Genomic DNA, 23551 nt, shown 5'->3' on the forward strand with positions numbered 1-23551 from the left:
CTCCACCGGTAAACAGTTCCAAAGGTCTGGCGCGCCCACAGAGAACGCCCTCCCCCTGGGGGCTGCCAGTCGACACTCTTTGACCGACGGCACCCTAAGGAGGCCCCCTCTGGGAGCGCACTGGATGAAGGGAAGTTGATGCCGGCAGCAGGTGCTCCCGTAAGTAACCTGGACCCATGCCATTTAGGGCTTTATAGGTCGTAACCAGCACCTTGAATCTTACCCAGAGGGAAACCGGAAGCCAATGCAGCTCACGGAGTAGAGGTGTTACATGGGAGTATCGGGAAGCCCCCACCACCACTCGTGCGGCTGCATTCTGCACCAGCTGGAGCCTCCGAGTAGTCCTCAAGGGCAGCCCCATGTAGAGAGCATTGTAGTAGTCCAAACGGGAGGTCACGAGTGCATGAGTGACTGTGCGCAAGGCAACCCGGTCTAGATAGGGCTGCAACTGACACACCAGGCGAACCTGGGCGAAGGCCCCCCTAGTCACAGCTCCTATATGATCATCCAAGGAGAGCTGTGAATCTAGGAGGACACCCAACTTGCGAGCCCTATATACGGGGGGTAATATCTCACCCCCCATAATTAACGATGGAATATTCTGAATTTCCCGAGACGCCGGCACACACAGCCACTCAGTCTTGTCAGGGTTGAGCCGAAGCCTGTTCCTCCCCATCCAGACCCGGACCGCCTCCAGGCAACGGGACATCACGGAGAGGGCATCACTGGGGTGGTTTGGGGTAGAAATAAAAAGCTGGGTATCATCAGCATATTGATGATACCCAACCCCAAAACCACGAATGATCTCACCCAGCGGCTTCATATAGATGTTGTACAGGAGAAGCGAGAGGACCGACCCCTGAGGAACTCCACAAACAAGAGGCCTCGAGGCCGACCTCTGCCCTCCTGCCAACACCGACTGCAAACGTCCCAGGAGGTAGGAGAACCACCGTAAAACAGTGCCTCCCACTCCCAACCCCCGAAGACGCCGCAGTAAGATACCATGGTCGATGGTATCAAAAGCCGCTGAGAGGTCTAATAGGACTAGGACAGAGGAGCAACCTCTGTCCCAAGCCCGCCAGAGATCATTCACCAGCATGACCAATGCCGTCTCCGTGCTGTACCCGGGCCTGAAGCCCGATGGTACGGGTCTAGATAATCAGCTTCCTCCAGGAACAGAGGGAGCTGCTGCGCCACCACTCCTCTCAACAACCTTCGCAAGAAAGCGAAGGTTGGAGACTGGACGAAAGTTGTTTAAAACAGCTGGGTCCAGGGCAGGCTTCTTGAGGAGGGGTCTCACCACCGCCTCCTTCAAGGCGGCGGGAAAACTACCCTCATTCAGAGAAGCAGTTATCACTGCCTGGAGCCAGCCTTGTGTCCCCTCCCGAGCTGAATAAACCAGCCAGGAGGGGCACGGGTCCAATAAACACGTGGTGGAGCTCAGCCTCCCCATAATCCTGTCCACCTCTTCCGGAGTCACAGGGTTGAACTCCTCCCAGATGACATCGACAAGACCACCCATGTTCTCACCGTCAGACTCTGCCCAGTCGGAGGCCAAACCGGTCCGGATCCGAGCGATTTTATTTTATTTATTTATTTATTTTAATTCCATTTATATCCCGCCCTTCTCCGAAGACTCAGGGCGGCTTACAAGCTTAGCAGTAGCCTTCATTCTATCTATATGCCTGCTTATTAGGGCTTTCACACACACCCCAAGCGGCATTATTACAAAGTCAGCTTAATTGCCCCCAACAATTTGGGTCCTCAACAACTTGGGATTTTGTCCAACAGATGCTGGCTAAACTCCTCGGCACAACCCTGCAAGGGCTCCTCCCTCACCACCTGATTCAGGAGGGAGCGAGTCACCCTAAACAGGGCGACCGGGCGATTATCTGCGGACGCGATGAGGGCAGCAAAGTAGTTTGACCTTGCTGTCCTCATCGCCGCGAGATAAGACCTAGTGAAGGACCTTAGTCGCAATCGGTCGGATTCAGACCGGCTGGACCTCCAACAGCTCACTAGGCCCCGTCTCCGACGCTTCATCTCCCGGAGCTCCGCAGAAAACCACGGAGCCCACTGGGATCTGCACCGGGTCAGGGGCCGCATGGGTACAACTTGGTCGAGTGCCCTAGTGGCTGCCTTTTCCAAGGCTTCCACTAGGGCCTCGGCCGAGCTGTGAACTAAGGCGGCAGGTGGGGACCCAAGGGCCGCCTGGAACCGCTCAGGGTACATTAGGCGCCTGGGGCAGAACCATCTAGTTGGTTCAACAGCCCCACGACGGGGATTGGCAAAATGGAAGACCAGCCGCAGGAGATGATGACCGGTCCATGACAGGGGCGTAACAATTGGAGAGCCCCCACCCAGATCATCCAACCACCGGCCAGATAGAAAAATCAAATTGAGCGTGTGACCCCCCCCCCATGAGTCGGGCCCTGAATTACTTGCGTCAGGTCCATGGCCGTCATGGAAGCCATGAACTCCCGAGCTAACTCAGATGATCCCCCCAGGGATGGCAGATTGAAGTCACCCAAAATTATAAATCTGGGGAACTCAATCACCAACCCCGAGAGGATATCGAGAAGCTCAGGCAGGGCTGCTGCTATGCGATTAGGCGAAAGGTACACAAGCAGCAAGCCCAACTGAGCCCTAGGGCCACATCTCATGAGGAGAGACTCACACCCGGCTATTTGGACAACGGTGGCCTCCCGCGGACATAAGGTCTCCCTCACGACTACCGCCACACCCCCGCCACTACCCTGAGCCCGAGGCGCAGCACCCGGAAACCCGGTGGGCAAATATCAACCAGGGGGACACCTCCCTCTGGGCCCAACCAGGTCTCCGTGATGCAAGCCAGGTCCGCACGCTCCTCCTCAACCAAATCACGGATGAGCGGGGCCTTATTAACTACAGACCTGGCATTGAAATACACAAGCCTGAGCTCAGGTGGCTGCTCATCCCTGTTCCCGGGACCACGGGACGAAACCAGAGGGTCGGAGCGCATCACTGCTTGAAGACAGCGGGGACGCACTCCCGAGTATTGATACGGCCCTCTGTTCGAGCATCTGCTGCCATTCCCTAACGTCGTGGGAATAGGTACTCCCACACCCCGCTCCGGGGCCCCGGAGGCAACCCGCCCAAGCCCCGTCCGACCGTGATCTATTCCAGGCCTGGCCTGAACAGCGAATGGTGGACACCTCCCAAAATCCAACCAAGAACGCAAACCCTCCCCCCTCCCTAACCCTATAAAATATTTAGATAAGAAACAAATCAGGAGCCTCTTCTTAAATTAATACAAGGGGTTCCTGTCCCTACCCAACCATCTCTCAGGGTCCCAATAATTGGGCCCGTCATCAAGAGGAGAAATAGAAAAACAGGCGGGTCGCACCCAGGAAGGGGGGGTACCCCTGAGAGCGAGTAAATCTGTGCTGGAGTAATGTAAACAAGCCATAATTGTCCATGAGGGTCCAGCAGAGGCAAACCCATAATTAAAAGGAGGATCTTAAATCAGAGGATAGATAAATGTCCAGACCACCTAACCAACTCCACTGCCACTCGAGTTGGATAACCTCTGAACAGGTCGGCCACCATTTAAAACCGTCGGTTTTAAATTGAATAAGAGTAAAACCAAAGTTTTAGGGAAAAACCTGTCATTAGAGGAAAAAAATAAGTTACAGGAAGCCACTGGTTTGATGTTTGTAAAAAAGGTGAAGTATCTGGGTGTAAATATGACGGCAAAAAATTTGAATTTGTATAAAGATAATTATGACAAAATGTGGAATGAAATTAAGAGAGATCTAGATATCTGGACAAATTTGAAATTGTCTTTGATGGGCCGAATCTCAGTTGTTAAGATGAATGTATTGCCAAAAATGTTGTTTCTATTTCAAGTACTTCCAATTATTGAAAACAGTGATGATTGATTGGGCTAATGATGTGGGGCATAACATTATGATGTTATGGGAGAGGATGTGGAAAAAGGGTATTAAGTTTACAGCATGTAATGTTTTGAAAGAAAATATGATGAAGATGATGTATAGGTGGTATTTAACACCGGTTAAACTTGCTAAAATTTATCATACATATGATAATAAATGCTGGAAATGTAAAGCTGTAGAAGGACCTTTTACCACATGTGGTGGACTTGCCCCATAGTAAAAGACTTCTGGGAAAAGATTTATAATGAATTAAAGAAAGTTTTGAAAAATACATTTATTAAGAAACCAGAAGCCTTCTTATTGGGTATAGTCGGAAAAGAAATTCCCAAAAAAGATGTTACTTTCTTTCTGTATGCCACAACAGCGGCGAGAATTTTGATAGCTAAGAATTGGAAGACACAAGATATACCAACGGTGGAAGAATGGCAGATGAAAATGATGGACTATATGGAACTCGCTGAACTGACAGGGAAAATCCGTGACCAGGGAGAAGAGTCGGTGGAAGAAGATTGGAAAAAATTCAAGAATTATTTGAAGAAATATTGCTATACCAACTAGTTTGAAATGGACTTGGAGGTGTTTATAGGTTGTAGTTTTAGAATTTAATGTTTAGTATTAAGGATAATATGAAATAATGATTGTTAAATGATAAGAAATTAAATATAGGTAGATATTAAATATGATTTAAAATTATGAAATAGAAATTGCTAATGAGGATTAACGAAGAAACGCAGGTAGGGGGGATTCGAGGAAGTCACCTGAAAATGATTAGAAAGATTAGGAATAATGGAAGTTAAGTATTCTTTTTGTATTTTTGTTGTTGATTGTATTGTTTATGTCATGTCTTGTTTTTTATATGTATTTTTGTTGTTTAAATATATGTTTATATAAAAGCAATAAAAAATTTAAAAAAAAATAAAAGGGGAAACTAATATATGAGATAGACTCATTACATGCAAAGCAAGATAGTTCAAGCCATGATTTGTCATAATTGTGATGATTATGGCGTACAGCTCATGAATACCACAAATCCACAATCTCACAAAATTAGAATATTGTGAAAAGGTGCAATATTCTAGGCTCAAAGTGTCCCACTCTAATCAGCTAATTAAGCCATAACACCTGCAAAGGGTTCCTGAGCCTTTAAATGGTCTCTCAGTCTGGTTCAGTAGGAATCACAATCATGGGGAAGACTGCTGACCTGACAGTTGTGCAGAAAACCATCACTGACACCCTCCATAAGGAGGGAAAGCCTCAAAAGGTAATTGCAAAAGAAGTTGGATGTTCCCAAAGTGCTGTATCAAACCACATTAATAGAAAGTTATGTGGAAGGGAAAAGTGTGGAAGAAAAAGGTGCACAAGCAGCAGGGATGATCGCAGCCTGGAGAGGATTGTCAAGAAAAGGCCATTCAAAAGTGTTGGGGACTTTCACAAGGAGTGGACTGAGGCTGGAGTCAGTGCATCAAGAGCCACCACACACAGACGGATCCTGGACATGGGCTTCAAATGTCGTATTCCTCTTGTCAAGCCGCTCCTGAACAACAAACAAGGTCAGAAGCGTCTTACCTGGGCTAAAGAAAAACAGACCTGGTCTGTTGCTCAGTGGTCCAAAGTCCTCTTTTCTGATGAGAGCAACTTTTGCATCTCATTTGGAAACCAAGGACCCAGAGTCTGGAGGAAGAATGGAGAGGCACACACTGCAAGATGCTTGAAGTCCAGTGTGAAGTTTCCACAGTCTGTGTTGATTTGGGGAGCCATGTCATCTGCTGGTGTTGGTCCACTGTGCTTCATTAAGTCCAGGGTCAACACAGCGGTCTACCAGGAGATTTTGGAGCACTTCATGCTTCCTTCCGCAGACGAGCTTTATGGGGATGCTGACTTCATTTTCCAGCAGGACTTGGCACCTGCCCACACTGCCAAAAGCACCAAAACCTGGTTCAATGACCATGGGATTACTGTGCTTGATTGGCCAGCAAACTCACCTGACCTGAACCCCATAGAGAATCTATGGGGCATTGCCAAGAGAAAGATGAGAGACATGAGACCGAACAATGCAGAAGAGCTGAAGGCCGCTATTGAAGCATCCTGGTCTTCCATAACACCTCAGCAGTGCCACAGGCTGATAGCTTCCATGCCACGCCGCATTGAGGCAGTAATTGCTGCAAAAGGGGCCCAAACCAAGTACTGAGTACATATGCATGCTTATACTTTTCAGAGGTCCGATATTGTTCTATGTACACTCCTTGTTTTATTGATTGCATGTAATATTCTAATTTTCTGAGATTGTGGATTTGGGATTTTCATGAGCTGTACGCCATAATCATGACAATTATGGCAAATCACAGCTTGAACTATCTTACTTTGCATGTAATGAGTCTATCTCACATATTAGTTTCCCCTTTTAAGTTGCATTACTGAAATAAATGAACTTTTGCACGATATTCTAATTTTTCGAGTTTCACCTGTATCTCTGAGATTCACCGCATTTTGCAAACTGCTTTTTCTATTTTCTGCAGAATAAACTCTTTTTTCCCAATCCAATTTTGTTAGTGTTTTAAACGCATTTCTAACACTTTCAATTTTATTTAGAGATTTGCATTAACTCTAAATCTTTGCACAACTTAACTTTGTACGTCACACAAATTAAATATTTCCTTTCTGCTCCCCCCTTGAATAACGCTTTGGGATGTATCAGATGTTATCTGCTTATCAGCAGCCTTCGGCGAAAAAATAAGTTTTCTTCAGTACGTATTTTTGTTGTTGTTGTTGTTAGTTGCGAAGTCATGTCCGACCCATCACGACCCTATGGACAATGTTCCTCCAGGCCTTCCTGTCCTCTACCATCTTCTGGAGTCCATTTAAGCTCACGCCTACTGCTTCAGTGACTCCATCCAGCCACCTCATTCTCTGTCGTCCCCTTCTTCTATTGCCCTCAATCTTTCCCAGCATTAGGCTCTTCTCCAGTGAGTCCTTCCTTCTCATTAGGTGGCCAAAGTATTTGAGTTTTAGCTTCAGGATCTGGCCTTCTAAAGAGCAGTCAGGGTTGATCTCCTCTAGGACTGACCGGTTTGATCGCCTTGCAGTCCAAGGAACTCGCAGGAGTCTTCTCCAGCACCATAGTTCAAAGGCCTCAATTCTTTGGCGCTCAGCCTTTCTTATGGTCCAGCTTTCACTGCCATACATTGCAACTGGGAAGACCATAGCCTTGACTATACGCACTTTTGTTGACAGGGTGATGTCTCTGCTTTTTAGTGTGCTGTCTAGATTTGCCATGGCTTTCCTCCCAAGGAGCAAGCGTCTTTTAATTTCTTGGCTACAGTCCCCATCTGCAGTGATCTTGGAGCCCAGGAAAATAAAATCTGTCACTACCTCCATTTCTTCCCCATCTATTTGCCAGGAATTGAGAGGGCCGGATGCCATGATCTTGGTTTTCTTAATGTTTAGTTTCAACCCAAGTTTTGCACTCTCCTTCTTCACTCGCAACAAGAGGCTCTTTAGTTCCTCTTCACTTTCTGCCATTAGAGTGGTATCATCTGCATATCTTAGGTTGTTGATGTTTCTTCCGGCAATCTTAATTCCAACTTTTGATTCATCTAGCCCTGCCTTTCTCATGATGTGCTCTGCATATAAGTTAAATAGGCAAGGCGACACTATACAGCCTTGCCGGATTTTTAGTTTTATTTATTTATTCAATTTCTATAGCCGCCCAACTGAACCAAATGACTCCGGGTGGTCTACAATTCTAAAGGCTTCTTCCACCACACACACCCCGTCGATCCTTTTCAGTGATGGGATGGTATTTTCATGTTTTATTTTCTCCCTGCCCTTTTTTGTTTTTGGTTCTCACTTGAGGCAAAGAGAACTCCGCGCGAACGCGGAGACATTGACTTTTAAACACAACGCGCTGGCCAATCAACGTTTTCATTGTAACGTGAGAGCATTCATTCGCCCGGGACCTGGGTGGTGGGGGGAAGGCAATGATACAGCGGGCAAAACAAGAGATGACGACGGACTAAAGTTCTTTAACTGCTGCTCGTAGAACGGTGAGAGAAAGGATCAGAGAGAAAAATCCATGAAACAGGAAGCCGAGGAAAGCCGCGCGCTATCGCGCGAGAATTTCTACACAGGCGCATTAATCGTCTTACTCAAAACTAGCCAGCGAGGGACCCTTAAGGAAAAGCGAGTGGGGTGGCGGACGTAATCCTGAGATTGAATGTCTGACTGACTTGGTTGGCTGTGGCAAGGGTCACGTAGCGTTGCAGCGTGAGCGGCGGGGAGGGCGAGCGAACGAAGGATAGGCAGAACCATGGTAGAGGTAGCTGCAAAAGGGGCAAGACCTGCCCTTTAAAACAGGCGGGTGCTCTAACCAGGGGAGGGTAGGCAGGAAGGAGGGCCCTGGCCGCCCTCTCCATTCCCCCTCCCCTAAGCATGGATCAACGTCGCGGCGGCGGTGGCGCTGATGGAGCTGTAAAGGCGACGACAGGCGGATGATCCCGGCCTGGGTGAGTTCGTACAAGGCAAGAGGCCCAGTAGTTGGCAGAAGGGGTAGATCAAGTTTTACTTGATGGGCCCCCGAACCTCATTTGTTTGTTACCTCCCACTTTTCCAGGAAGTTCAGTGGTACAGTTTTCCAGCACAATAAAAGTATGTTTCGTCAAATGTACAAAGTAACTGGTATCGATAGGCTTTGGATAAAGTTAGCAAGATTTAGCCCAGAGGACATGGGTTTCAGGTAGGCATGGTCATCTTGAAACTCTTACATTTGGAGCAACATTTCTTGCAGCGATCCTTAACTGTGCAGAAGTAGAGATTATAATTCTAATAGAGATGATTATGAGTGTTGAAGACTTGAAGGTTATTTGAAACACAAAATTTGGAAAAGTTGAGATAAAAGTTGGGTTGAGATAAATGTACAAAAAGTATTTACTTTGACATGTTAAAAATGGTTGGACTGCATCACCTGAAATGTTTGGCATTGAAATATCTCAGGATTAGGAAGCTGCATTATGTGTACTTTGCATCCTTACATTAACAATTTGTTTTCTGAATTCTACCTGGAAGCATAGACGTTCTTGGTCATTATAAACAAGAAATATTATATTTTTCTGACATGCATGGTTTTTTTTCCTGAGCTATGGAGACTGCATTATATGTCTACTAAAAATAATTCCTATTAAATATGTACTTAAAGATTTGCTGTTGTTCAAATAGTGTAAACAAAAGAAATCCTAAGTTATTTTCCTTTCCTTTCTTCAATTCTGAAGTATACTGAAGGTGCCCAAATAATGTCAATAAATAATATTTCAACCTGTGCATGGTTATAAAATACTTGACAACATGTGGTTTTCATAAAATATGGCTGTGTATTAGGCTTTTGATGATGCATTCATATGAAATTCGAGTTCAGACAAGAATGCTTCAAGTGCTAATCCTTGTATGTTGGAAAACAGTATATTTATTTTGATGATAGATGTTCAGAATGATATTATGAGAGAAATTCAGAAATTTTATTTGGGAAGCAAACATTGTTCTTGATGTTCTGCCTGACAGTATGGTGTAACTTCTTTCAAGTGAGTTGATCTTTGGGGTTTCATTGCTTGTTGAATAGGAAGAGATGGAGATTGGTGTGGGATTTCCCAGAGCAAGAACAAAATGGAGACAGATGCATCTGTTGAAATGTGTGGAGTGAGGAAGATTCTATACTTACAAGACTCTAAGTCTGCTATAGATTACAGGCAACAGATGTTAAAGGTGGCTGGCAATAAAGAATAAACAAGATAGTGGCTGGTATTATAGAGGTGCTTAACAACCTGGAAATCAACTCATCAAGAGTTATTCTGTTTTCTCTATTATCTTTATGTGTGATACAGTGAGGGGGAAAAATATTTGATCCCCTGCTGATTTTGTACATTTGCCCACTGACAAAGAAATGATCAGTCTATAATTTTAATGGTAGATTTATTTTAACAGTGACAGAATAACAAAAAAAATCCAGAAAAACGCATTTCAAAAAACATGACTTAGTATTTGGAGGCAAAACCCTTGTTGGCAATCAGAGAGGTCAGACGTTTCTTGTAGTTGGCCACCAGGTTTGCACACATCTCAGGAGGGATTTTGTCCCACTCCTCTTTGCAGATCCTCTCCAAGTCATTAAGGTTTTGAGGCTGACGTTTGGCAGCTCGAACCTTCAGCTCCCTCCACAGATTTTCTATGGGATTAAGGTCTGGAGACTGGCTAGGCCATTACAGGACCTTAATGTGTTTCTTCTTGAGCCACTCCTTTGTTGCCTTGGCCATGTGTTTTGGGTGATTGCCATGCTGGAATACCCATCCAGGACCCATTTTCAATGCTCTGGCTGAGGAAGGAGGTTCTCGCCCAAGATTTGATGGTACATGGCCCCATCCATCGTCCCTTTGATGCGGTGAAGTTGTCCTGTCCCCTTAGCAGAAAAACACCCCCAAAGCATAATGTTTCCACCTCCATGTTTGATGGTGGGTATGGTGTTCTTGGGGTCACAGGCAGCATTCCTCCTCCTCCAAACACGGTGAGTTGAGTTGATGCCAAAGAGCTCGATTTTGGTCTCATCTGACCACAACAGTTTCACCCAGTTCTCCTCTGAATCATTCAGATGTTCATTGGCAAACTTCAGATGGGCCTGTACATGTGCTTTTTGAGCAGGGGGACCTTGCGGGGGCTGCAGGATTTCAGTCCTTCACGGCATAGTGTGTTACCAATTATTTTCTTGGTGACTATGGTCCCAGCTGCCTTGAGATCATTGACAAGATCCTCCTGTGTAGTTCTGGGCTGATTCCTCACTGTTCTCATGTTCACTGAAACTCAGCGAGGTGAGATCTTGCATGGAGCCCCAGACCAAGGGAGATTGACAGTTATTTTGTGGTTCTTCCATTTGCAAATAATCACACCAACTGTTGTCACCTTCTTACCAAGCTGCTTGTCGATAGTCTTGTAGCCCATTCCAGCCTTGTGTAGGTCTACAATCTTGTCCCTGACATCCTTGGACAGCTCTTTGGTCTTGGCCATGGTGGTGAGTTTGGAATGTGATTGATTGCTTCTGTAAATCGGTGTCTTTTATAGGTAACAAGCTGAGATTAGGAGCACTCCCTTTAAGAGAGTGCTCCTAATCTCAGCTCATTACCCATATAAAAGACACCTGGGAGCCAGAACTCTTGCTGATTGATAGAGGATCAAATACTTATTTCATTAAAATGCAAATCAATTTATCACTTTTTTGAAATGCATTTTTCTGGAATTTTTTTTTTTGTTATTCTGTCTCTCACTGTTAAAATAAACCTACTATTACAATTATAGACTTTCTTTCTTTGGTCCCATTGTAACTTTGAACGGTCCCTAAGTGAACTGTTGTAAGTTGAGGACTACCTGTACTAGTTCAGATTTTGTTTCAGTGTACAACAACTTTATGGAACAAGGTAGTTTACAGATGCATAATTTACCTCATTTAGAAAAATGTTTCCACTTTATGTTGAGGTATGTATATATTTCTTCTAGATGCAGTTCAAGGTGCTGGTTGTCATCTTTAAAACTCTTCAGGTCCTTGGACCAGGGTATATTTGGGATCGCCTAGTTTTGATTACATCTGCCCACCCAATGACCCCTCCCCCCCAGAATAATGTTCATACACTGCTGATTCTACAGAGCAGACATGTGAAACACAAGGCCCGGGGGCCGGATCCGGCCCGCAAAGTGGTTTCATGTGGCCCACGACGCCATCCTGGAAACAGTGAGGGAACGGCCCCCACTGCCTTGGCCCTGGCCCAGAGACCCTCCTTCTGCCAGAGACCCTCATATCTGTCCCACTCCTGCCCAGGCCCCCATAGGCACCCTTGATGCGAATGATGTAGAGCTGGCCATGCCCACCCAGTAGGCCATACGCACTCTAGCCACGCCCACCCAGTAGGCCACGCCTACCCTGGCCATACCCACCCTGCCCCCTGAGGGCAACCGCAATGCTGATGCGGCCCTCAATGAAATTGAGTTTGACACCCCTGCTACAGAGGCTGTTAAAAACTTGCTATTCCATTAGGCCTTTTGGGATGGATATGTTATGAGTTTGGGTTTTTTGAAGTAGGGTTGTATTTGTTGTTGATGAATGATATAGTTACTTGGTCAATAAATAATGGATGATTTTGTGGTTTCTTTTTTCTCTATTTTTCTCTATTGTTTTAATCTGATTTGCAAAGGAAGTAATGTAAGCCAGGGCTTTTCAACCTTTTCATCCATTGTACCACATTTAGGATATGGCAACATCCGAGTACCACCAGTCGCCTAGCAAGGTGTCAAAAACTTAATGACCAAAAAAAAGGAAAAAAGTGATGAAGTACAGGTAGTCCTTGACTTACAACAGTTCGCTTAGTGACTTTTCGAAGTTACAATGGCACTGAAAAAAGTCCCCTCCAAGCCACAGCCGAGCAAGACACCTGCCTGCCCGCCCGGCGGCGCTCTTCTCCTGTCCGAGGTTTTCATTGTTGTGAACATTTCTGTTGAGGATTGGCAGCGGGGGTGGGGTGGAGGTGTTTGGTTTTTATTCCCCCCATCTGCTGGGTGGTTGCAGCAGGTTTTGGTCACTTCACATGACCCTGGGACACTGTGACTGTCATAAATATGAATCAGTTGCCAAGCATCTGAATGTAAATCACAAGACCCTGGAGATGCTGCAACATTCCAGCTGATTGGCGCTTCTTCTGGGCTCAGCTGGAGCCTGGCGCTGATCCTGGCGCTTCCGCTGAGCCCTGACAGCCCTGCAGCTCCAGCCATCTCTCGCTCAGGCTTGTCCGGTGCTGCCATTCCCCTCCCCTGCTACCACTTTTCTAGGATGGTTGCGTACCACCTGCCAGGTGCCAATGTACCACAGGTGGTACCCGTACCACTGGTTGAAAAGCTCTGATGTAAGCCACACAGAGTCAATAGCAATTGGAACAGCATATCAGCCTAACAAATAAAATAATAAATGGATAGGTGGTAAAAAATAAGTAAAAAATATATTCAGGTCAGTGTGTGTATGAGTAACACCACTTTCAACAGAAAGAGAACACTTTTAACAAGAGAAAGATGTTTATCTAAGTTGCACTTGTATTCTGTAATATTAATTAATATTAATATGGTTTTAACAAGAAGCAGCTGGGAGGTTATGTTCGGCTGGGAGGTCATCAGCGGTCATTATGGCCTCCTCCAAGGGATGACTTGATTCATTTAAGTCCTGCATCAGCTCCTGAGGGTCTTGTTGAGAGTGGATAACAATGACACCATTTAACAACGCTTCCTTGTGGAGGGCTTCTCCAGAGGTGTTGGGCAAAGAAATGTTAAATCATGCTACATTTGGCTCTGTGTCATTGAAATTGGTGAAGATTTATTTATTTAATTCAATTTATATACCGCCCTTTTCCCGAAGGACTCAGGGCGGTTTACAGGGCAAAATTAAAACAATACAATATAAAAATTAAAATTAAATTAAATCAATAGCCCCAAAATTTAAAATTAGAATTTAAAAACCTTAAAACCCCTCAGTTCAGGCCAGCTCGATTCCCCCCGTCAGTCTCTGCCCAGTCAGAATCCAAACCAGCCCGAATCTGAGCGATTTTGTCCGTCAGATGATGGCTAAACTCCTCGGCCTGCCCCTGCAAGGGGTCCTCCCTCACCTCCTGATTAAGGAGGGAGCGAGTCACCCTAAACAGGGCAGCCAGGCAATTATCTGCGGACGCGATGAGGGCAGCGAAGTAGTTAGACTTCGCCGTCATCATCGCCGCGAGATAAGACCTCGTAGAGGTTCTTAACCGCAATCGGTCAGATTCAGACCGGCTGGATCTCCAACAGCTCTCTAGACCCCGTCTCCTATGCTTCATCTCCCAGACCTCCACGGAAAACCATGGAGCCCACCGGGATCTGCGCCGGGTCAGGGGTCGCAAGGGTACAACACAGTCGAGCGCCTCGGTGGCAGCCCATTCCCAGGCATCCACCAAGGCGTCGGCCAAGCTGTGAGTGAGGGAGATAGGTATGGACCCAAGCGCTGTCTGGAACCGTTCCGGATCCATTAGGCGCCTGGGGCGGAACCACCTGGTCGGTTCCACAGCCCAGCGGCAAGGGGTGGCATAGCGGAAGACCAACCGCAGGAGATAATGATCGGACCATGACAGGGGCACAATAGTTGGTGAGCCCCCTCCCAGATCATCGAACCACTGTCCAGATAAAAAAACTAGGTCGAGAGTGTGACCCCCTCCATGAGTCAGACCCTGAATTACTTGGGTCAGGTCCATGGCTGTCATGGAGGCCATGAACTCCCGAGCTAATTCTGACGACCCTCCCAGGGAAGGCAGGTTAAAGTCGCCCAGAACTATAAGTCTGGGAAACTAAACCGCCAACCCTGAGAGGGCGTCGAGAAGCTCGGGCAGGGCCGTTGCCACACAGCTGGGCGCCAGGTATGTTAGCAACAAGCCCAACTGAACCCCAGGGCCACACCTCAGAAGAAGTGACTCACTCCCGACTATCTGTACGACAGTGGCCTCCCGCAGACATAAGGTCTCCCATATAACCACCGCCACCCCACCGCCCCTGCCCTGAGCCCGCGGCTGGTGAAGCACACGGAAACCTGGAGGGCAAAGCTCAGTCAGAGGGACACCTCCCTCTGAGCCCAACCAGGTTTCCGTAATGCATGCCAGGTCCGCGCGTTCCTCCTCGATCAGATCGCGGACGAGGGGAGCCTTGTTCACAACGGATCTGGCATTAAAGTACACCAGCCTGAGCTCAGGGGCCTGATCCCCCTCAACCCCGGATAAACGGGTACTAGACGGAGGGTCGGAGCACGCCACCGCTTGAAGACAGCGGGGGTGTGATCCCAGGTGTTGATGTGGCCCTCCGTGTAACCGCCTGCTGCCATTCCCAATCATCTTGGGGATTTGAGACCCCACCCCACTATTGGGAAAACCAGGGGCCCCCAACCCCATCTCGCCGGGAACTGTCTCAGGCCCAGACTGACAACCGGTTGGTGGGGCACCCCCCAATTCCCACCCAACCCTACCATTCCCCTCCTTCCTTAACCCCTTAAAACAACCGGCTAAAATACATACCAGGGGCCTCTTAATATATTTCCACCAGAGGCCCCTATCTATGCCCAACCACCTCTCGGGGTCCCAGCAATTGGGCCTGTCCTTAAGGGAGATGATGGAAAGGGCGGCAGGTCGCACACAGCAGGGGGGGGTCCTCCTGAGGGTGTACAGGTCCGCACTGGAGTAGCGCAAACGAGCCATATAATAATGTCCACGTAGGATGCTGAAAAAGCCTTTGATCAATTGGATTGGCAATTCTTGATGAAAGTATTAGATAAAATGAATTTTGGGGATAAATTTTTACATCCAATTAGGGCATTATATCAAAAGCAAACAGCCCGTATAATAGTAAATAATAGTTTGACCGAAGTATGTAATATTGAAAAGGGCACAAGGCAGGGGTGTCCTTTATCACCTTTATTATTTGTTTTAACATTGGAGATATTATTGCTTAAAATACGGAATTCGGAAAAGATCAAGGGAATTCAAATAAGAGATCAGGATTATAGATTGAGGGCGTTTGCAGACGATCTGGTTGTTACGGTGACCCAGCCAGAAAATTCTGTTGCAGAATTGATAGAGATAATAATGCAATATGGGAAAGTTTCTGGATTTAAGGTTAATATAAAAAAACCTAAAATGCTGTCTAAAAATATGACAGTACCACAAAAGGCTGTTTTAGAAGGGTTAATTGGATTTGAGATTGTTAAAAGGGTTAAATACTTGGGGGTATATTTGTCACCCTCAAATGCAAAGTTATATAAAAATAACTATGAAAAGCTGTGGGGAAAAGTTCAAAAAGAATTGGATAGCTGGAAAAAATTACAATTGTCTTTATTGGGAAGAATTGCAGCAGTGAAAATGAATGTCTTGCCGAAATTTCTATTTTTATTTCAAATGATACCTATTCTTAAAAAGGATTCAAACTTGGAGGAATGGCAAAAGGGTATTAATAAATTTGTTTGGGCAGGGAAAAGGCCACGAGTCAAATTTAAGATTATGAAGGATACACGTGAAAGAGGTGGTCTCAAAATGCCCAACCTTAAATTATATTATGAAGCTGCTGCTTTGTCAGCGATAAGTGATTGGATTAATTTAACACAAGGAAGATTATTAAATCTTGAGGGTCATGATTTGTTATTTGGTTGGCATGCTTATTTATTGTATGATAAGGTAGATAATGTGTTTAAGGTGCATATTATAAGACAGGCTTTGTTGCGAGTTTCGAAAAAGTATAGATATAAGTTAAACTATAAGATACCTTTATGGGCAATACCGAAACACGCAATAGAAAATATAAATGTTGGGTTTAAACATGATGTGACTACATATAAGGAAATTTTAAGTTTGGAGAGGAATGTATGGCGTTTGAAGCCGTATAACTTTTTACGAGGATAAAAGATTGTTCAAACCTGGTTTCAATATGGGCAATTACAGGCCAGGTGGAAAGAAGATCAGAAAATTGGTTTTTCAATGACTGATGAAAATTTGGTAAAGCAAATTAGAAATCAGGGTCAAGCACATATTAAACGGATATATCTTGCATTGATAGAAATTGACTCAGAAACAGAACTTGTTAAAGATTGCATGATAAAGTGGGCTCAGAATATTCAAGAAGTTATTACAATGGACACTTGGGAAAAGATCTGGGTGAGAAATGTAAAATTTACGCAAGCCCAAAATTTAAGAGAGAATTTTTATAAAATGTTTTATAGGTGGCATTTAGATCCCAAAAAGTTAGCAAGTATGTATCCGAACTACCAGCCTAAATGTTGGAGGTGTGGTGGTGAAGATGCAACGTATTTTCATATATGGTGGACCTGTAAAAAGGTTAAAGTATTTTGGATTAAAATCTGGTGGAATATGCAGAAGATATTTAAGGAAAGGATAAAGTTTTGTCCGCAATTGTTTTTACTGGGCATTATTACTGATACTACTGTTGTGGACACTAAGTTGATGTTGAACTTAATTACGGCAGCAAGACTTTTAGTAGGGCAATACTGGAAGAAGGAAGAACTGCCGACTATAGAAGAATGGACTTTAAAAGTTTCTAACCTGGCGGAAATGGGAAAGATCTCGGCGTATTTGAAAGACCATTCGCAACAACGATATATTGTGGAGTGGAAAAAATGGATTGATTACATTCAGAATAAATATGGGACTAAAAAGTTTCATTTAGCATTTGAATAAGTATTCAGGTGATATTTATATTGCTTGTAGTCATTTTATAAGAGCTAAAGTGCGATAGACCTAATAGTTCATTGTTGTTAGCATATGGTAGTTTATGATTGTTTTATACTTTTATACCTTGTATTTAGCTCTGGGAAGTCGGGGAGGGGGGAAGGGGAGGGGGGAGGGCTGGGTTGGGTTGGGAAGGGGTTGTTTTGTTAAAGATAAAATGTATTGAAAAACTTTTCAATAAAAAAATAATAATAATGTCCACGTAGGGCAGCTGTGGGCAGATAGATGGTCAAGATGGTATTAAAAGATGATATTAAGATGATGTTAAGTCTGGGAAATGTCTCAAGTCCACCAATCCGGCTCAGCTCTCACCCGAGCCGGTAACCAGGCGAAAAAACCACAACAGCCCTCTCACTACAGCTGAGGCATCCAACCTGGGGTAGACAGAGTATGAACCACTGGGATAAACCTATCCCAACTGATCTCTCACATCAGTGGGGTGGTTGATGGCCAATCCAAAAACTGCCCTCTCACCACGGTCACTTCCCGGGTTCTTCCGGACTATTAATGGGTTAGTCACAGGAGCAGGGGCATATGACCATGCCCAAATAACCAGCCAAGCTGACCCAGGTGGGTTGCAAGATGGTATCGTTGGCGCAGATGTTCCAGGGGCATGTAAGATAAGCATCGGTTGGCAGCCAGCGGGTCCGCCCACCGCCACAGTCCAAGCTGCAAGCCTCCAGGCCATCCCAAGTTCGAGCTCCCTAAGGCCACAGCAGCGGTCGGCCATCGTCCACACTGCCCAGGCCGTGACACCAGCGCGCCGCAAACAAACAGCTCCAGAACCGTGGCTACGGCCGTTCTACAGGTCGCTATCATCCAGGATTGCCATCCCAAAGGGGGGGTCTCCGTGTCATAGAAGCGGCACCCACCGTCATGCGGCTGATCACCAAGCCGCCATAATCTCCCAGATGCTCCTGCTGTTGCGAGGGGGGGCAAAGCCGCCCAAAGCCCCGGATCCAAGGTGCCACAGCTGCAGTTCCAAGGCCACTGCGTCCACGGCCGATCTCAAGGCCGCCATTGTCTCCTCGCTGCTTCTGCTGTTCGGGGGGGCCACCGTACTAAAAAGCGGTGCCCACCAGCTGCTCCCTGCTCCAACCTCCAACCAAGGCGCTAAAATCGCGGCCGTGGCTGATCTTCAGGCCGCCATGGTCTCCCAGCCGCTACTGCTATTCTGGAGGGGGGGCCTCCGCGCCGCAAAAAGCGGCGCCCACCAGCTGTTCCAAGGCCACTGCGTCCGTGCCCGATCTCAAGGCCGCCATTGTCTCCTCGCTGCTTCTGCCGTTCGGGGGGGCCACTGTGCTAAAAGGCGGTGCCCACCAGCTGCTCCCTGCTCCAACCGAGGCGCTAAGGTCGTGGCCGCGGCCGATCTTCGGGCCGCCATGGTCTCCTGGCCGCTACCGCCATTCTCGAGGGGAGGGGGGCCTCCGCGCCACAAAAAGCGGCGCCCGCCAGCTGTTCCCTGCTCCAACTCTCCGTTAGGCTTCACGAGCCTCTGTTGGGCTTCCCGAACTGCCCAACTTGCTAAAGCCCATTGCGGAGCTCACAGAGCTCAGCCGAAGACCGCCGCCATCTTGGGCTAAAAAAAAAGATCACCTACCCATTTTTTATTTTTATTTTATTTTTTTTATTTTAATCCCATTTATATTCCGCCCTTCTCCGAAGACTCAGGGCGGCTTACAATCTAAGCACAAATCAAATGTGCTTAGCAATAGCCTTCATTCTATGTATATGCCTGCTTATTAGGGCTTTCGGGGGGCCCCCAAGCGGCATTATTACAAAGTCAGCTTATTGCCCCCAACAATCTGGGTCCTCATTTTACCTACCTTGGAAGGATGGAAGGCTGAGTCAACCTTGAGCCTGGTGGGATGCAAACCTGCAATAATTGCAGGCAGCTGGTGTTACTTAAGGAGGCATTAGCCCACTGCTCCACCAAGGCTCTTACCCATCCTGATTTGTTGCTGGAATCCCTATGGAATACCCTGATGAAAGTAATGACTTCTCCTCAACTGGAAGATCCTCTATTGGCCCAAGAGGATTCAGACTTCTATTTTTATAGGGCCATTTTCAGGCAATCTGTTATTCGCTGAGGGGAAAGTGAACAGCTCAATGTTTCTCCCAGGCACCGTTTCCCCCAGGCTCAGTGAGAATGCTGCCGAAGGAATGCCTGCACCCTACACGCGTTCCTCTCTTGAACCCGTTGTATTTTTGGTGGTTGGGCTTACATATTCCTTCAAATTGTAGTCACTCTGTCATGCCTCCGTCGGAGCCTGAATCTCTGGAGGAAAATGAGCTGGAACGGAACCCTATGGAGGGCAAGGGAGAGGTGTCTGTGGCTTCAAAGGAATGTGGGGAAGAGCAGGCCAAGGCAAGCCAGGGCCTTTCAGGATTGGGACAGGATGAACAGGAGAGACAGAGTTCAGGCGATGAGCAAGGGCCACCAACTCCTGATCCTAGAGCACGGAGAGTGGAGAGAAGGAGGGAACAACGCAGGCAGGCTCAACTACTCAGGAGGAGAGCACCTTGCCCCTCTGCACAAGGCACACCTGGAGACTGAGACTTGAGACGCTGTGGGGAGAGTCATTTGTCGGGAACAAACACTGATTCCTTGGAGTTTTGTGTGTTGTTGCTGATCTCTTATTCTGTGACTTCTGGTTGGAAACCTAGAAACTGACCATTGGTCTGACTGACAATGGTGCTTGGATGTTCAAAGACCTCGGACTGTATTTTGGCTTCTCTTCTGAAACTGCTCTGGCAAGTTTGTATTCACACAGACTCATTAGGTTTACAATGTATGTGTCATTCCTTGTTATCTCTGTGGCCTTCAGTAAATTCCTCTTCTAATCAGACTGTATGTTAAACTACTTGCAGCCAGAGGCGGCTGAAAGTGTGTGTGTGTGTGTGTCTTCCTTTGTTTGGAGGCTTTCCAGAAACGTGGGAGCATTTGGGAAAAATTTGGCGCAATTAAAGGGCAGTTTGAATTGCCAGCTGACTGCATTGCCTCTGTGCTGTGCTGTCATCACACGCTGTGCTGTGCTGTGCTGTCATCACACGCTCCTGGAAGTCAATGAGCTGCATTCTTTTTTTTTTTAATCCCATTTATATCCCGCCCTTCTCCGAAGACTCAAGGCGGCTTACAATTTAAGCACAAACCAATGTGCTTAGCAATAGCCTTCATTCTATGTATATGCCTGCTTATTAGGGCTTTCAGCCCCCCCCAAGCGACATTATTACAAAGTCAGCTTATTGCCCCCAACAATCTGGGTCCTCATTTTACCTACCTCAGAAGGATGGAAGGCTGAGTCAACCTTGAGCCTGGTGGGACTCGAACCTGCACTAATTGCAGGCAGCTGGTGTTACTTAAGGAGGCATTAGCCCACTGCTCCACCAAGGCATTCAACCTCGGCCTTCCACCTTCCTGGCTTTTGGAGTTCTGGCCATGTGGAGGAGGGGACGGGGGTCTTGAAGAGAAGCCGAGGGGTGCAGGGAAAGCACAAAGCAGCAGGTTCTGTTTTCTCGAGCGCCCTGGTTTCCCACGGAATTTCTCCATGGTAGCCTCTCTATGTTCTGACTTTTCTTATTATTTTTGGGCTTTGTTTCAGCTCCCCAGGAGCAGGTACCTGGGTTGGTTACTTGTAATGGTGACTGGCTATCTTTTTGCTCTTCCCCAAGAAATGAGGAAAGGTCTAATAGTTGTTTTGCCAGCTCTGTTTGGAGGTCCCATTCTAGTGCTTCAAACTTGTTTGGGGGTGGGGGGGAATTTGTTTTACTTATAGTTCTGTTTCATGTGAAGTGCTTCTCAATTCTGGGCTGTTTTGCAGACTTCAAAGGAGGGAGATGTCCTGGGCTAACACCATGGTGTTTCTTTCTTTTCCCCATAACTATCAATTCCAGGCAAAATCTGTTATCTGTGTATTTGTCTTCACTATCGTCTCATCCAAACAAAGTTAATTAAATAAAAATAAGTCCAGTAAAAGTACTAAAAAACTAATTATGTAATAAAACTGAGCAGAGCTGTGTGAATGTGTGTTTCTGGGCTGACAGCTCAGGCTCCTCCCCTACCAGCTTTCAGAAGGCCATGAGAGTGGAAGCCATCCTTACCTCAGGGGATAGGTTGTTGCCCAGAAACAGCATAACCCCAAAGCCCATATGGTCCCACCTTGCGGGGCTTCCACAAAGACCTGGAGCAGGGTAGAGTGATCTGCTCTCTAATGGTAGTAGGTGTGGAATATATTTGGGTCAGCTATCCTCCCTAGTGCATATCATGTATTCTTCTACCGATTGTCCCAAAGGTGGTTTTCAAAACGCAACTGGACTTTCTTAGTTTTTTCTTGAAAACATTTCACTTCTCATCCAAGATGCTTCTTCAGTACTGAATGAATGGTGGGGAATGAAAGGATTTATATTCCTTGCAGTCATCTGGTTGTTAGCACTCTGAAGGCCGGTCATTAGCTGTCTAAGAGTTGTTAAGGCAATACGTTGTCTACAACACAGTTATTTCAGCAGTCCCAAAAAGGTTCCACACCCATTTGCACTCTGATTCAGGTGACCCTGAGGATACAGATAAACCCACAAGTGGCCTCAACAACTCTCAGAGAGCTAACAACTGACCTTCAGAATGCTAACAAATTCAGTCAAGAAATTCCAGCTGGCAGGGTCTAGGAGAAGAGCCTTCTCTGCTATGTCCCTGGCCATTTGGAACATTTTGGCTCCTGAGGTGAGATTGGCCCCCACCCTCCTGACTTTCTGCAACAGTCTGAAGGCCTGGCTCTGCCAGTTGGCTTGGGGACCCAATGGGGGAGTATCATGCTGGAGGTGGTTGATGGACCACTAACAGCTCCCACCTCCCCCCCCGTACATTCTGCTCCCTCCCCATCTTTTAGTTATCCTGTAATTTTATTGTGATTTTATACATAGATATATACATACAGTACACACATATATGGTTTTATTGTGATGTTGTAAATCTTCCCAGAGTCACCTTGCAGCAAGATGGGTGGCAAACAAGTTTAATAAACAAAATAAATAGTGATATGTACATTGTCAAAGAGAAGGGGGAAAACTTCTAATAAGTGCTCTAACAAAAAAGTGAGAGAAACACAACAAAAAAAATGCAGGTAGAGACTTCACAATATTTTGATTTGAATTCAGAAGTATTAAGCACCTGAATTTTTGAATAAGAAGTATGTAAAGCATATACAGTATTTGAAATACAATTATTGCTTATGCATCATACAAAAAGAAAATTAAAAATAAAAGGGGAAATAATTTGAAAGATGAATGGAAACATTTATGGGCACAGAAGGCTAGATGCTACAGTTTTGTACAGAGAAATACAGAAAAAGAACTATGAATTAACTACTATAATATCACAGTAGACAGAATTTATGCTGGGAGATACTGGGAGAATGGCAAAAGACCCAGTAAAATCTTGGCTAATCGCTTACATAAAAAAAAAGCTAGGGCAATAATTCCAATCAATAGAGGTGAAAGAGATGAAATCTATAAAACTACAGTGGATTTAAATGGTCATTTTTTTCAGAATTATATAGTAAATCAGACTGTATTGAAGATATAGAACCCTTTTAAAACAAAATTAATCTACCACATTTAGATGAAATAAAAAAACCTTATTTTTTCCACTATTGGAGATAGAGATTAAACAAATAATTTTGAAAATGGCAAGTGGTAAAACACCAGGATTAGATGGGTTACCTATTAAGTCAGACATGTCAAACTCGCAATGTCACATGACATCATGCAATGTATCGGGACAGTTTTGCCATTGCCGGCAATGAGGTGGGCACGGCTTCCGAATGACGCATCCGGCCTGTGGGCCGGCAGTTTGACACCCCTATATTAAGTGGTATAAAACATTTATAGAATTTTGTGTGCCAAAGCTTTTTCAAGTGTATGAAAAGATACTAGTTAAGGGAATTTTATCATTGGCATTTAATCAGGCTTGTGTTATAGTTATACCAAAAGCAGGTAAAGATCACACTCAGGCTGCTAAGTGTGATGGAGCAGTGGGCTAATGCCTCCTTAAGTAACACCAGCTGCCTGCAATTATTGCAGGTTCGCATCCCACCAGGCTCAAGGTTGACTCAGCCTTCCATCCTTCCGAGGTAGGTAAAATGAGGACCCAGATTGTTGGGGGCAATTAAGCTGACTTTGTAATAATGCCGCTTGGGGTGTGTGTGAAAGCCCTAATAAGCAGGCATATACATAGAATGAAGGCTACTGCTAAGCTTGTAAGCCGCCCTGAGTCTTCGGAGAAGGGCGGGATATAAATGGAAT

The 23551-nt window shown here is 45.9% G+C and overlaps 1 protein-coding gene across 1 annotated transcript in view; it reads left to right on the forward strand.

Annotated features, from left to right (window-relative positions):
• Positions 1 to 8413: 8413 nt before the first annotated feature.
• Positions 8414 to 23551, forward strand: part of LOC308676046 (zinc finger protein 652-like) — a gene marked incomplete at its 3' end in the record, with an annotated part of 82804 nt that continues 67666 nt past the window's right edge. Inside the window, exon 1 of the mRNA XM_081341755.1 lies at positions 8414 to 8437. The remainder of the gene's footprint in view (positions 8438 to 23551) is intronic.

The sequence above is a fragment of the Vipera berus genome (genome assembly GCF_964194415.1).
Source record: "Vipera berus genome assembly, chromosome: W".
NCBI classification, from domain to species: Eukaryota; Metazoa; Chordata; class Lepidosauria; order Squamata; family Viperidae; genus Vipera; species Vipera berus.